Raw genomic sequence first — 12,596 nt, 5'->3', positions numbered from 1 at the left:
GTACACTGATACATAGGTCGCTGTGGAGAAATGGATTGTACCCACAAAATGTGAGGCAACCCTGTAGAACCAAAACCTCCTCTCCTCTGCAGAGGGTGATCAGTGGTAAGAGAGCTTACCCCTGCCGGGATCAGAATCAATTGCGCTATTCTACTACCTTGAGGTATCGTACAGGGTGGAAATGGAGTCCGTGCCATGATTTTGATTTCGTCCACACTGTCAGAGTCAATAACACCTGGTAAAACAAATAGACCAGACAATGTTGTGGAAGATCTACCAATTAACAGAGCCTGTGTATCGGGGGGTAATGATCCTTTGACATTTGTTGATAATAAATGAACCGAGGAATCGAGCAGTGTTACTGTGTGTGAGGTTGCCAGGTCCAATCTGGCGCTGCCTGAGGTTGCTGGACAGAGACTTGAGGTGTCGGTGCTTCTCTCCGAGGTTGTTGAAATGTCAGCTGTGGCACTTGTGTCTGCGCGCGTTGCTGCCCCGCGCTCCGCGGTCGGTTTCCCTGTATCGGTTGTCCCTGGAAGTCGTACTTAGGTCAACATCGATTAGCATAATGACGCCCTTTCCGACATTTCGGACAAACTCCAGGACCAGGAGGTTGTTGTTTATTCCCCGCAGCCCGAGCAAGACAATTTCTCTTTAGATGACCAGGCTTACCACAACCATAGCAATTCCCCACACCACGCATCGTTGCAAAAGCAGCAGCCATAGCTTCAAACTTGTGGTCAACCGTACCGATTCGGTTACATGCTTCCACCATTTCCACCAGAGTGGGGTTCGGGTTGGGAAGAGACTTCAGTAGCCTTTTACAATCAGCATTAGCATTTTCAACAGCTAGTTTTGTTAGCAATATATCCCGAGCTTCCACATTATCTACTTGACGTTCCAAAGCCTGTTTTAGTCTATCAATAAACTGCATATAAGGTTCTCGAGACTCCTGAGTGATGTTAGTAAAGGCTTTTTGTGGCTTTTGTACGTCAGGAACCTGGAAAAAAGCCTTTTTCGCCTCTTCTCTAATTGCCTCGAGAGCCGCACGGGGGCAGTGTTGAGCCTGCGCTACCGGATCAGCACGTGCACCGGTGCCCGTGAGATGCTCTATTGTCAGCGCAGCTGATGCAGCATCATTATGGTTAACGTACGTGAGCAGGAGTGCTTGCAGTCCCCCTCTCCAGTGCGACTCCCATAACGTGTACTGAGTCGGGGTTAGCAGCAATCGTGCTAAAGATTTCAAATCATGAGGAGTCATGATATAAGTATCAAACACAGAAGATAACAGACTTATCAAACAGGGAGAAGAAATACCATGTTCCGTGACAGTGCGGCGCAGTTCTTTAACAACCGAAAAAGAAAGAGCCTCCCATCGTGCTCCCCCTGCCCGACCCTGAGAATACAAGACCGGAGCAACTATAGTTTTAGCCATTTCTAAATCCCCCTCCTTTAAGGCTTGTTTCTTTATTTTTGTCCACACATCACGTAGATCAGGAGGGTGTAAATCAGGTTCTTTTTCACAGTCTATCGGTCCTGGGTCAAAAGGATCTTCTTCTGGCGGATACTCCACTGCATTGACACCCAGGGGTCTAGAGCACTGTGATTTAGAGGCTGATAAGGAAAGAGCTATAGGAGCTTGCGATTCCTCCTCCTCTCCTTCCTCTGCTTTCATAGTCTCAAAAATAACTCTCCATGAAGAAAGCAGACGGTGGGACTCAATATTGCCTTTTGTCGCAGAATCCCATAATTTCACCCCTGTGTCGTCCCAAAGTTCCCGCGTAAAAATTGTAGATGCAGTCACTGCGGGCATATTTACTTGCACCCACTTGAGCATTGCTTTAAGGTCTTGCCCAGAGATATTTTTCTTATGTTTATTAAGAAGACCTTTCATAAGCTCATAAACGTCTCCTTCTGGGGACGAACCCTGATTCCCCATTACGGATTTCCCACAGCTCACCTCTCAACTCCGGAGGGATTTCTGCCGGCTCCTGCTTCCTTTCAGCAGATCATTCAAAGTTCTGTGGGATTCGCTGCATGTCGCTCAGATAGGCGATTCGAGAGCCCTTCACGTCAGATCCTTAAACGGATCACGTCGGGGTCACCAATTTGCGGCGAATGAAGAGACTGGACGCAGCTTGATGCAAGCAAATGTCAGTTTATTGTACAGAAACACGAGTTTATAAACACTTTCAAAAGCTGCGCATTTCAAACTAATTGGTTCTTGAAGCTAAGCCTTGCATACTAGGCAATCCCCGATTGGTGGTTAGCTGCCATCAATTAACAGCAAGGTGTTACCTTTCCTTGGCGCCATCCGTCTCCCACCCCCCTGTGCTCTGCAAACATGCCTCATCATGTTAATTGTTGTCTAGACAAGCTCGAGCACATTCCCCTCAGCTAACTGATCGCCACGCACGGTCCTAGTTTCCAGCCCGCTCCTGCATCTCCCCCTTCCTGTTGCACAAAAAGAACCTTTGGAACCGAACGAGTAAAAACAAGGTGTAAGTAATAGAACAAATAAAAAATAATTATGTCAATATGTCAACTGAGACATATTATCAATGTCAAAATAACCCACTGTCTCTGTTCCGTACAATTTTACAATTTCCCCTTTTTGTTTTTGAACAGCTAGGACCAGGTTTGCCATGTTCTGCAGGGCCCTTGCAAACATGACAGCAACCAAGGTAACAGCAAACAAACAATACTGCCAATTGATTGAATGAATGCCAAAAAGGCTGAAATTTTCTCAGATTTTGATACCATGTTGCTGCAATGGGGCGCCTAAAATCCACGCAGCACATACCATCCAAATCCTCACAGCCATGTCCCTGAACCAACAACAAAAAGCAGTGGCAATTTTGACTCACATGTTTAGCTGCCTACCAAACAAGGTGATTTAACTCTTTAATGCTTTCCCTGCTGTTACTCCGGATAAGAGAAGAACCGCTGCGACACGTTCCCATCATAGCCTCCTACTACATTAGCATCTACAGAAAGACAATGATCGACATTCAAAGTGTAAACAGTATCATCTTCTTTTGGATTAACATTATACATAGGTGGAAGGGCACACCAAACAAGAACTGGTTCTGTCAAAAAGTTCGAAACATCTCATGCCTTCTCTGAACATACCTCTGGGGTCATTCCCTTCATTCCCTCTTTTTTTTATGCAAAGAGAAACACTTCCACCAAAACAGAGAAGCCCCTATTTACATCTCTGAGCCCGGACACAAACCGCAGCTGTATGCGCCACCAGGCTCAGGGCAGGAATCATTCATGCAGTTACACAGCTATATATCTCTACAAGCGTGCAGACACCTATTAAACACTAGATAACCATGTTTATCTTTCCTGTTCTCCTTCACAATACCTAGCTGTTCTCTCATCTCTTGTTAGGTCAAATATTCCCCAGTTTCTTCTCCTATATCTCTCTTCAGACATCCTCTATCCTCTTTTTTGCTTAATTGCGACGCGGCAAAGGGGGTGTGTAGCTGGGTGACCATGACCTGCTTTATGTTACAATCAACTAAACACTGAATACAGGAAAAAAAGGCACGGGAGACATAAGGCAAACATCAATAAGGTGGTTAAAGATAATTATAATAAATCCTGTAATACTTTTGAGTCATGGCCCAAAGTTTCCCAGCTGTGAGAAGAGACCAAAGGCTTCCCGCCCCTGGCTCTGTTGCAGATCTTTGTTTTAAGGCTTTTGAGTTTTGTATACTTTTGTCAATTAATTCACAGTGGTCACTCAGATTCACGTAACACATCCTATCAAAGTCTTCACACTTGTGTCCCTGTGCTAATAATAAAAATCAATAGCAACTCGGTTCTGTAGCAACATATGATGGACAGAATCAACATCTGTTAATAAGCCAGAAAAAAAAGAACAGTATTTGTAGTATTACTTTGTTTAGCAAGCTAGCAGCCTAATTTACTAAGCAAGTTAAAAGCGTGTACTATTCTTACAGAAGAGATTAGAGAAGCAAAAATCTGTTATGCTGCATTCCAGAACTCAGCCTGAGAATTACAGTCTGCTGTGAGTTCTGCGTTACAATCATTTGACACATGTTGGGGTTGCGATTGTGAAAGTTGCCCATTTACAATTTTCATTGGCATTATCACAGCTAGTTGTTTTAAAAGCAACCCTTGAGCTTCCTGATGTTCAACTTGTTGCAAAATGTTCTGAAGCCAATCGATCAAGTTAGTATTAAAGTTAGTGACTCTCTAGGACCCTGCAAGACTGTGGCAAGACTCCCGCATCCGGACTGCCTTAATAGCCATCTCCTTCATTTGCAAACAGTTGTCCCTGGGATACCTTGCCTGAGTCACAGAATCGGCACAATTAATTTTCTCCAGCCAACTGCTCATAGTTAACAGCAATTCCCCGATTAAGGTTTTCAGTCAAGGCCACTACACATAGCTCACAAAAATCAGATAACCACATCATAGACTGTATCAGTTAGTACCATACAAAGCAATGACTTCCAAGCATGCAGTGTGAGTGTATAAGGCTCTGCCATCACTTCAAGAAGGGACATAGCAAATGTATTATGAATCCTCCCTTCCTGCACTGCTTTGCTTAACCCTTTAACAGCCTCGTATTGCAGGCTGCCACTCTGCAGGTTGATTTGTCTGACAAAATACGGAACATGCCACAGCGACTCCCAAAACCCATCACTGAAGTGTTTCCCACTTGCATTCCTGCCACCAATCCCTCAGACTCCCTTTCACCCTCCCCAAAAGTACAATCAATGCATCAGGAGAGACAAGGGGGTGGGGGAAAGGTCTAGCTCCTTTTCCAGATCTATAGGATCAACCTGGATCAAAAGGTTTATCAGTGTCAATAAAATCACTGTCCGAGTTGTCCTGTTCCCGTGCTTGGTCCTGTGTTGTGAGGGTCGCTGCAATCAGTGACAGAAGCTTTGGGGGCAGAGGAGGTGTGGACAGAATCGCCATCGCTGACGGTGTCTTGAGAAGAGTCGCGCTGTCGGTGGAATTTACAGCTTCCTCTGGTTTAGCACCGTTAGTAGAATTAGTCCACACTTGGCAAAGAGTAGTCAGAATTTGCCACCAAGATGCTAAATGCATTCCCGACACGGAGCTCCCCTCCGCGGCAGCATCATACAATTGGCTGCTGTCTGTACACACTTTCATTCTTTCAAAGTCTCTAAAGTTTCTTGGCTGCTCACCTGCCTCGATGAATACAGGTGTTATCCTCGGGGTTTAGGTTGTCCGCCTGGTCCAGACAGCAAGACGATCGTTCAGCCAAGCCGTCTCCTCCGGAACGCAGCCCTCTTCCACGAGCTGTCTTTTTTATCGACCAGTTCCGTCCTTATTCTTCCAAGGCTTCGGAACACCACCATAGGGGTCACCATTTGAGGAAACTGAGGCACGGACTCCCTGATCTGACTAGAAGACCCTTCATGAGTCCATATACGTCTCTTTCTGGGGACGAAGCCTGATTCCCCGTTACGGATTTCCCACAGCTCACCTCTCAACTCCGGAGGGATTTCTGCCGGCTCCTGCTTCCTTTCAGCGGATCATTCAAAGTTCTGTGGGATTCGCTGCATGTCGCTCAGATAGGTGATTCGAGAGCCCTTCACGTCAGATCCTTAAACGCATCACGTCGGGGTCACCAATTTGCGGCGAATGAAGAGACGGGACGCAGCTTGATGCAAGCAAATGTCAATTTATTGTACAGAAGCACGAGGTTTTATACACTTTCAGAAGCTGCGCGTTTTAAACAGATTGGTTCTTGAAGCTAAGCCTTGCATACTAGGCAATCCCTGATTGGTGGTTAACTGCCATCAATTAACAGCAAGGTGTTACCTTTCCTTGGCGCCATCCGTCCCCCACCCCCCTGTGCTCTGCAAACACGCCTCATCATGTTAATCCTTGTCCAGACAAGCTCGAGCACATTCCCCTCAGCAAACGGATTGCCACGCATGGTCCTTGTTTCCAGCCCGCTCCTGCATCTCCCCCTTCCTGTTGCACAAAAAGAACCTTTGAAACTGAACGAGTAAAAACAAGGTGTAAGTAATAGAACAAATAAAAAATAATTATGTCAATATGTCAACTGAGACATATTATCAGTGTCAAAATAACCCGCTGTCTTTGTTCCGTACAATTTGACAATTGCCCCTTTTTGTTTTTGAACAGCTAGTACCAGGTTTGCCATGTTCTGCAGGGCCCTTGCAAACATGACAGCAACCAAGGTAATAGCAAACAAACAATACTGCCAACTGAGTGAATGGATGCCCAAAAGGCTGAAATTTTCTCAGATTTTGATAACATGTTGCTGCAATGGGGCGCCTAAAATCCCTGCAGCACATACCATCCAAATCCTCACAGCCATGTCCTTGAACCAACAACAAAAAGCAGTGGCAATTTTGACTCACATGCTTAACTGCCTACCAAACAAGGTGATTTAACTCTTTAATGCTTTCCCTGCTGTTACTCCGGATAAGAGAAGAACCGCTGCGACACGTTCCCATCATAGCCTCCTACTACATATAGCATCTACAGAAAGACAATTATCGACATTCAAAGTGTAAACAGTATCATCTTCTTTTGGATTAACATTATACATAGGTGGAAAGGCACACCAAACAAGAACTGGTTCTGTCAAAAAGTTCGAAACATAGTGTGCCTTCTCTGAACATACCTCTGGGGTCATTCCCTTCATTCCCTCTTTTTTTATGCAAAGAGAGACACTTTTACCATAACAGAGAAGCCCCTATTTACATCTCTGAGCCCGGACACAAACCGCAGCTGTATGCGCCACCAGGCTCAGGGCAGGAATCATTCATGCCGTTGCACAGCTATATATCTCTACAAGCATGCAGACACCTATTAAACACTAGATAACCATGTTCATCTTTTCTATTCTCCTTCACAATACCCAGCTGTTCTCTCATCTCTTGTTAGGTCAAATATTCTCCAGTTTCTGCGGCGAATGAAGAGATGGGACGCAGCTTGATGCAAGCAAATGTCAGTTTATTGTACAGAAACACGAGTTTATAAACACTTTCAAAAGCTGCGCATTTCAAACTAATTGGTTCTTGAAGCTAAGCCTTGCATACTAGGCAATCCCCGATTGGTGGTTAACTGCCAGCAATTAACAGCAAGGTGTTACCTTTCCTTGGCGCCATCCGTCTCCCACCCCCCTGTGCTCTGCAAACACACCTCATCATGTTAATCCTTGTCCAGACAAGCTCGAGCACATTCCCCTCAGCAAACGGATTGCCACGCATGGTCCTAGTTTCCAGACCGCTCCTGCATCTCCCCCTTTCTGTTGCACAAAAAGAACCTTTGAAACCGAACGAGTGAAAACAAGGTATAAGTAATAGAACAAATAAAAAACTGAGACATATTATCAGTGTCAAAATAACCCACTGTCTCTGTTCCGTACAATTTTACAATTTTTTTGTTTGTTTGTTTGTTTTTTTGTTTTTGAACAGCTAGTACCAGGTTTGCCATGTTCTGCAGGGCCCTTGCAAACATGACAGCAACCAAGGTAACAGCAAACAATACTGCCAATTGAATGAATGGATGCCAAAAAAGGCTGAAATTTTCTCAGATTTTGATACCATGTTGCTGCAATGGGGCGCCTAAAATCCACGCAGCACATACCATCCAAATCCTCACAGCCATGTCCCTGAACCAACAACAAAAAGCAGTGGCAATTTTGACTCACATGCTTAACTGCCTACCAAACAAGGTGATTTAACTCTTTAATGCTTTCCCTGCTGTTACTCTGGGTAAGATAAGAACTGCTGTGACACGTTCCCATCATAGCCTCCTACTACATATAGCATCTACAGAAAGACAATGATCGACATTCAAAGTGTAAACAGTATCATCTTCTTTTGGATTAACATTATACATAGGTGGAAGGGCACACCAAACAAGAACTGGTTCTGTCAAAAAGTTCGAAACATAGTGTGCCTTCTCTGAACATACCTCTGGGGTCATTCCCTTCGTTCCCTCTTTTTTTATGCAAAGAGAAACACTTTTACCATAACAGAGAAGCCCCTATTTACATCTCTGAGCCCGGACACAAATCGCAGCTGTATGCGCCACCAGGCTCAGGGCAGGAATCATTCATGCCGTTGCACAGCTATATATCTCTACAAGCATGCAGACACCTATTAAACACTAGATAACCATGTTTATCTTTCCTATTCTCCTTCACAATACCTAGTTGTTCTCTCATTATGAATCCTCCATTCCCCTCATCAGTGTCAATGGAATCATTGTCCGAGTTGTCCTGTGAGTTGTCCTGTTCCCGTGCTTAGTCCAAGAGTATTACCTTTGTTAAGTGGTTTGATCCAGGGTGATAGTGTTCGTTCTAGGCGCTGTAAAAAGCGAAATCTATATTCTATGTCCTGATTTTGGGTATCTAACATTAATGCAAAACAGTAATCCTCACACAGTTTTTATTTCATTCTGTAGGGTCAGTGTCGCTATCAGTTGTCTGCGGTAAAGGTTCACGGAAAGGTCTTACATTCTTCGCTGGGATCCATCTGGGTCCTTTTTCTGTAGAGACACAAGCATAACCTTTTCCCCATGTAACAAGAGGATATGGTCCCATAATTTTACCTGTTTCTGGATCTCGGACCAATACTGGGGCTTTAACTCGTGCCTCGAAGGAGGCATTTGCAGTGAAATGTCGAACTATCGGTGGGTTGTTATCTATTAAAGAACAATTTAAAAAATTAAAAACATACAATGCTTTCTGTAACCGTTCCTCCGGAATAGCCATTCCCATTCCCCCTTTTTGTTGTTGTAATAAACGTTTTAGAGACTGATGAGACCGTTCAATGAGAGATTGACCGGTGGGGGAATGAGGAATGCCAGTAATATGAGTTATGCCCCATAGGGCAAAAAAGGTTTTTATAGTTGTTGAAACATAAGCTGGACCATTATCTGTCTTTATCTTTAAGGGAATACCCAAAGTAGCAAAAGCACGCATTAAATGTCTACGAACATCTCGTGCCTTTTCTCCTGTGTGACAAGAGGCAAACAAGGCACCTGAAAATGTATCAATGGAAGAGTGGATATATTTAAGGTTACCAAATTCAGAATAATGTGTGACGTCTGTTTGCCATAATTGTAGGCTTTGTAATCCTCTAGGGTTAACTCCTGCAGCAATTGATGGGAAAGAATGTTTTTGACAATCAGGACAGACAGCAATAATATTTGGCGCTTGTTGAGAAGGAAGATCAAGCTGTCGCTTAAGAGCTCCAGCATTTTGATGGAAAAAAGAGTGACTTGGTTTAGCTTGTGCAATGCGGTCTGGCAGTACTTGAACTGGTAACGTCAATAGATCAGCTCGTCGATTGCCTTCTGCAAGAAAACCAGGTAGTGAGGTGTGAGACCTAATATGCATAACAAAATAAGGTGCAGATCGAGAGTCCAAAAGGAAAATAAGTTCCTGTAACAGGGTAAAAAGTTGTGAATGTGAAACATTTCGCAGCACAGAAGCTTCAGCTCGTGTAACAATACCTGCAACATAAGCAGAATCAGTAACAAGGTTGAGTGGTACGTTCCATTTTCGGAAAACACGAACAACTGCATTCAGTTCTACTATCTGAGGTGAACCGGAGACTGTCTCTATGTCCGAGTCCCATCGTCTCCGTTGATCATCCCACCATAGAAGAACAGATTTATGTGATTTGCCTGATCCATCTGTAAAGACAGTAAGTGCCTGTAAAGGTTGTTCGCTTCTTCTGGGTTTTAACATCAGACGAAAATCAATGTTAAACAGTTTGTGTGAAGGTGGATGGGAAGTTATTTGACCTGTATAGTCAGCAAGTGCCATAGCAAAGGTGTCTGATTGCCGATAAAGCCATTGTAAGTATACTGTTGTTATTGGTAGACAAATACAGACAAAATCCTTCCCTGATAAGGTTAACAGGCGTGATCTAGCTTTAACAATCAGAGAGGCAAACGTTTCTTGTTGTGTCAAAATAGTTTTTGTAGACTGGTTAGGTAAAAAGATCCATTCAATAATCGACAGGGGGTCTGAGTTCTGAAGGTCCCATTGAAATATCAGGGCATGAGGCTGTCGTGCAGGGTTTAAAATAATCAAGTAAAAAGGTAGTTCAGGGGCCCATCGGTGGGCCTGTCGAGAAGCGATAGCTGAGGCAACCTTTTGTAAAGATGTATCTGCTTCAGAGTTAAGACTACGTGGAGAACAAAGATTAGTGTCCCCTTTTAGTAGGTCAAACAGAGGACCCAAGTCTGTATTAGAAATTCCCAATAATGGTCGAACCCAATTTATTGTTCCCAGTAATTTTTGTGCATCATGCTGGTTTCTTACATTGGTATTGATCTGCAATGGTTGAGGAACAATAGTGTGTGCTCTTATTCGCCAGCCCAGATATTTCCAAGGGGGAAACTTCTGGACCTTTTCTGGTGCTATACCGAGACCTGCCGAATTCACGGCATCTGTGACAAGGGCTACAGCTTTCTCCATGACTTCGTGATGTTGTGCTGCCACTAAAAGGTCATCCATATAATGATACAATAACACAGTAGGCATAGCATTTCGGACAGGACTGAGTATTTTTGCAACGTACCATTGACACATTGTAGGGCTATTTTTCATACCTTGTGGCAGTCCAACCCACTGATATCTCTGCAACGGAGCTTGCATGGTGATGCTTGGAATGGAAAAGGCAAATTTTGGGGTATCATCTATATGCAATGGGATACTGAAAAAACAATCTTTAAGATCTATGACAGTTAGATGCCAATCTCGAGGGATCATAGTTGGGGACGGGAGCCCGGGTTGGAGGGCTCCCATATCTTCCATAGCATCATTAATTTTTCTGAGATCATGGAGCAAGCGCCACTTGCCAGTTTGTTTTTTAATAACAAAAACTGGTGAATTCCATGGGCTGGGAGGGCTCCCATATCTTCCATAGCATCATTAATTTCTCTGAGATCATGGAGCAAGCGCCACTTGCCAGTTTGTTTTTTAATAACAAAAACTGGTGAATTCCATGGGCTAGTAGAAGGTACAATGTGTCCTTTGGACAGTTGTTCTGAGACTAAGTTTTGAAGTGCGCGAAGTTTTTCCAAAGGAAGGGGCCATTGATCCACCCAAATAGGAACATCAGTTTTCCAGGTTATTTTCAGGGTGTCACGCACTTCAATGGCCCCATCTAAAAATGTGTACGGATGGACATTCCCCATTGTGACAATACATCACGTCCCCACAAAACCATAGGGACAGGTAGCACAAAAGGTTTAACAGAAGCCACATGTCCCTCTGGTCCTTGAATTCGAATTAGTTCCAAACTCTGACGACTGTTACCGGTCCCCCCCTATCCCAGCCAGTGTCTGAGAGACATTAGTCAGTGGCCATTGCGGAGGCCATTTGGCTTGAGAAATTACTGTGACATCAGCTCCAGTGTCAGTGATCCCATTTAGTGCTATTTGTTGGTCATTGTAAATAAGGGTACACTGACACATAGGCCGCTGTGGAGAAATGGATTGTACCCACAAAATGTGAGGCAACCCTGTAGAACCAAAACCTCCTCTCCTCTGCAGAGGGTGATCAGTGGTAAGAGAGCTTACCCCTGCCGGGATCAGAATCAATTGCGCTATTCTACTACCTTGAGGTATCGTACAGGGTGGAAATGGAGTCCATGCCATGATTTTGATTTCGTCCACACTGTCAGAGTCAATAACACCTGGTAAAACAAAGAGACCAGACAATGTTGTGGAAGATCTACCAATTAATAGAGCCTGTGTATCAGGGGGTAATGGTCCTTTGACATTTGTTGATAATAAATGAACCAAGGAATCGAGCAACGTTACTGTGTGTGAGGTTGCCAGGCCCAATCCGGTGCTGCCTGAGGTTGCTGGACAGAGACTTGAGGTGTCGGTGCTTCTCTCCGAGCTTGTTGAAATGTCAGCTGTGGCACTTGTGTCTGCGCGCGTCGCTGCCCCGCGCTCCGCGGTCGGTTTCCCTGTATCGGTTGTCCCTGGAAATCATACTTAGATCGACATTGATTAGCATAATGACGCCCTTTCCGACATTTCGGACAAACTCCAGGACCAGGAGGTTGTTGTTTATTCCCCGCAGCCCGCGCAAGACAATTTCTCTTTAGATGACCAGGCTTACCACAACCATAGCAATTCCCCACACCACGCATTGCTGCAAAAGCAGCAGCCATAGCTTCAAACTTGTGGTCAACCGTACCGATTCGGTTACATGCTTCCACCATTTCCACCAGAGTGGGGTTCGGGTTGGGAAGAGACTTCAGTAGCCTTTTACAATCAACATTAGCATTTTCAACAGCTAGTTTTGTTAGCAATATACCCCGAGCTTCCACATTATCTACTTGACGTTCCAAAGCCTGTTTTAGTCTATCAATAAACTGCATGTAAGGTTCTCGAGACTCCTGAGTGATGTTAGTAAAAGCTTTTTGTGGCTTTTGTACGTCAGGGACCTGGAAAAAAGCCTTTTTCGCCTCTTCTCTAATTGCCTCGAGAGCCGCACGGGGGCAGTGTTGAGCCTGCGCTACCGGATCAGCACGTGCACCGGTGCCCGTAAGATGCTCTATTGTCAGCGCAGCTGATGC

This window comes from Falco naumanni, chromosome 25 (genome assembly GCF_017639655.2).
Source record: "Falco naumanni isolate bFalNau1 chromosome 25, bFalNau1.pat, whole genome shotgun sequence".
NCBI lineage: Eukaryota > Metazoa > Chordata > Aves > Falconiformes > Falconidae > Falco > Falco naumanni.
The sequence above is the reverse complement of the archived record's forward strand: the minus strand, read 5'-3'. Positions refer to the sequence as shown.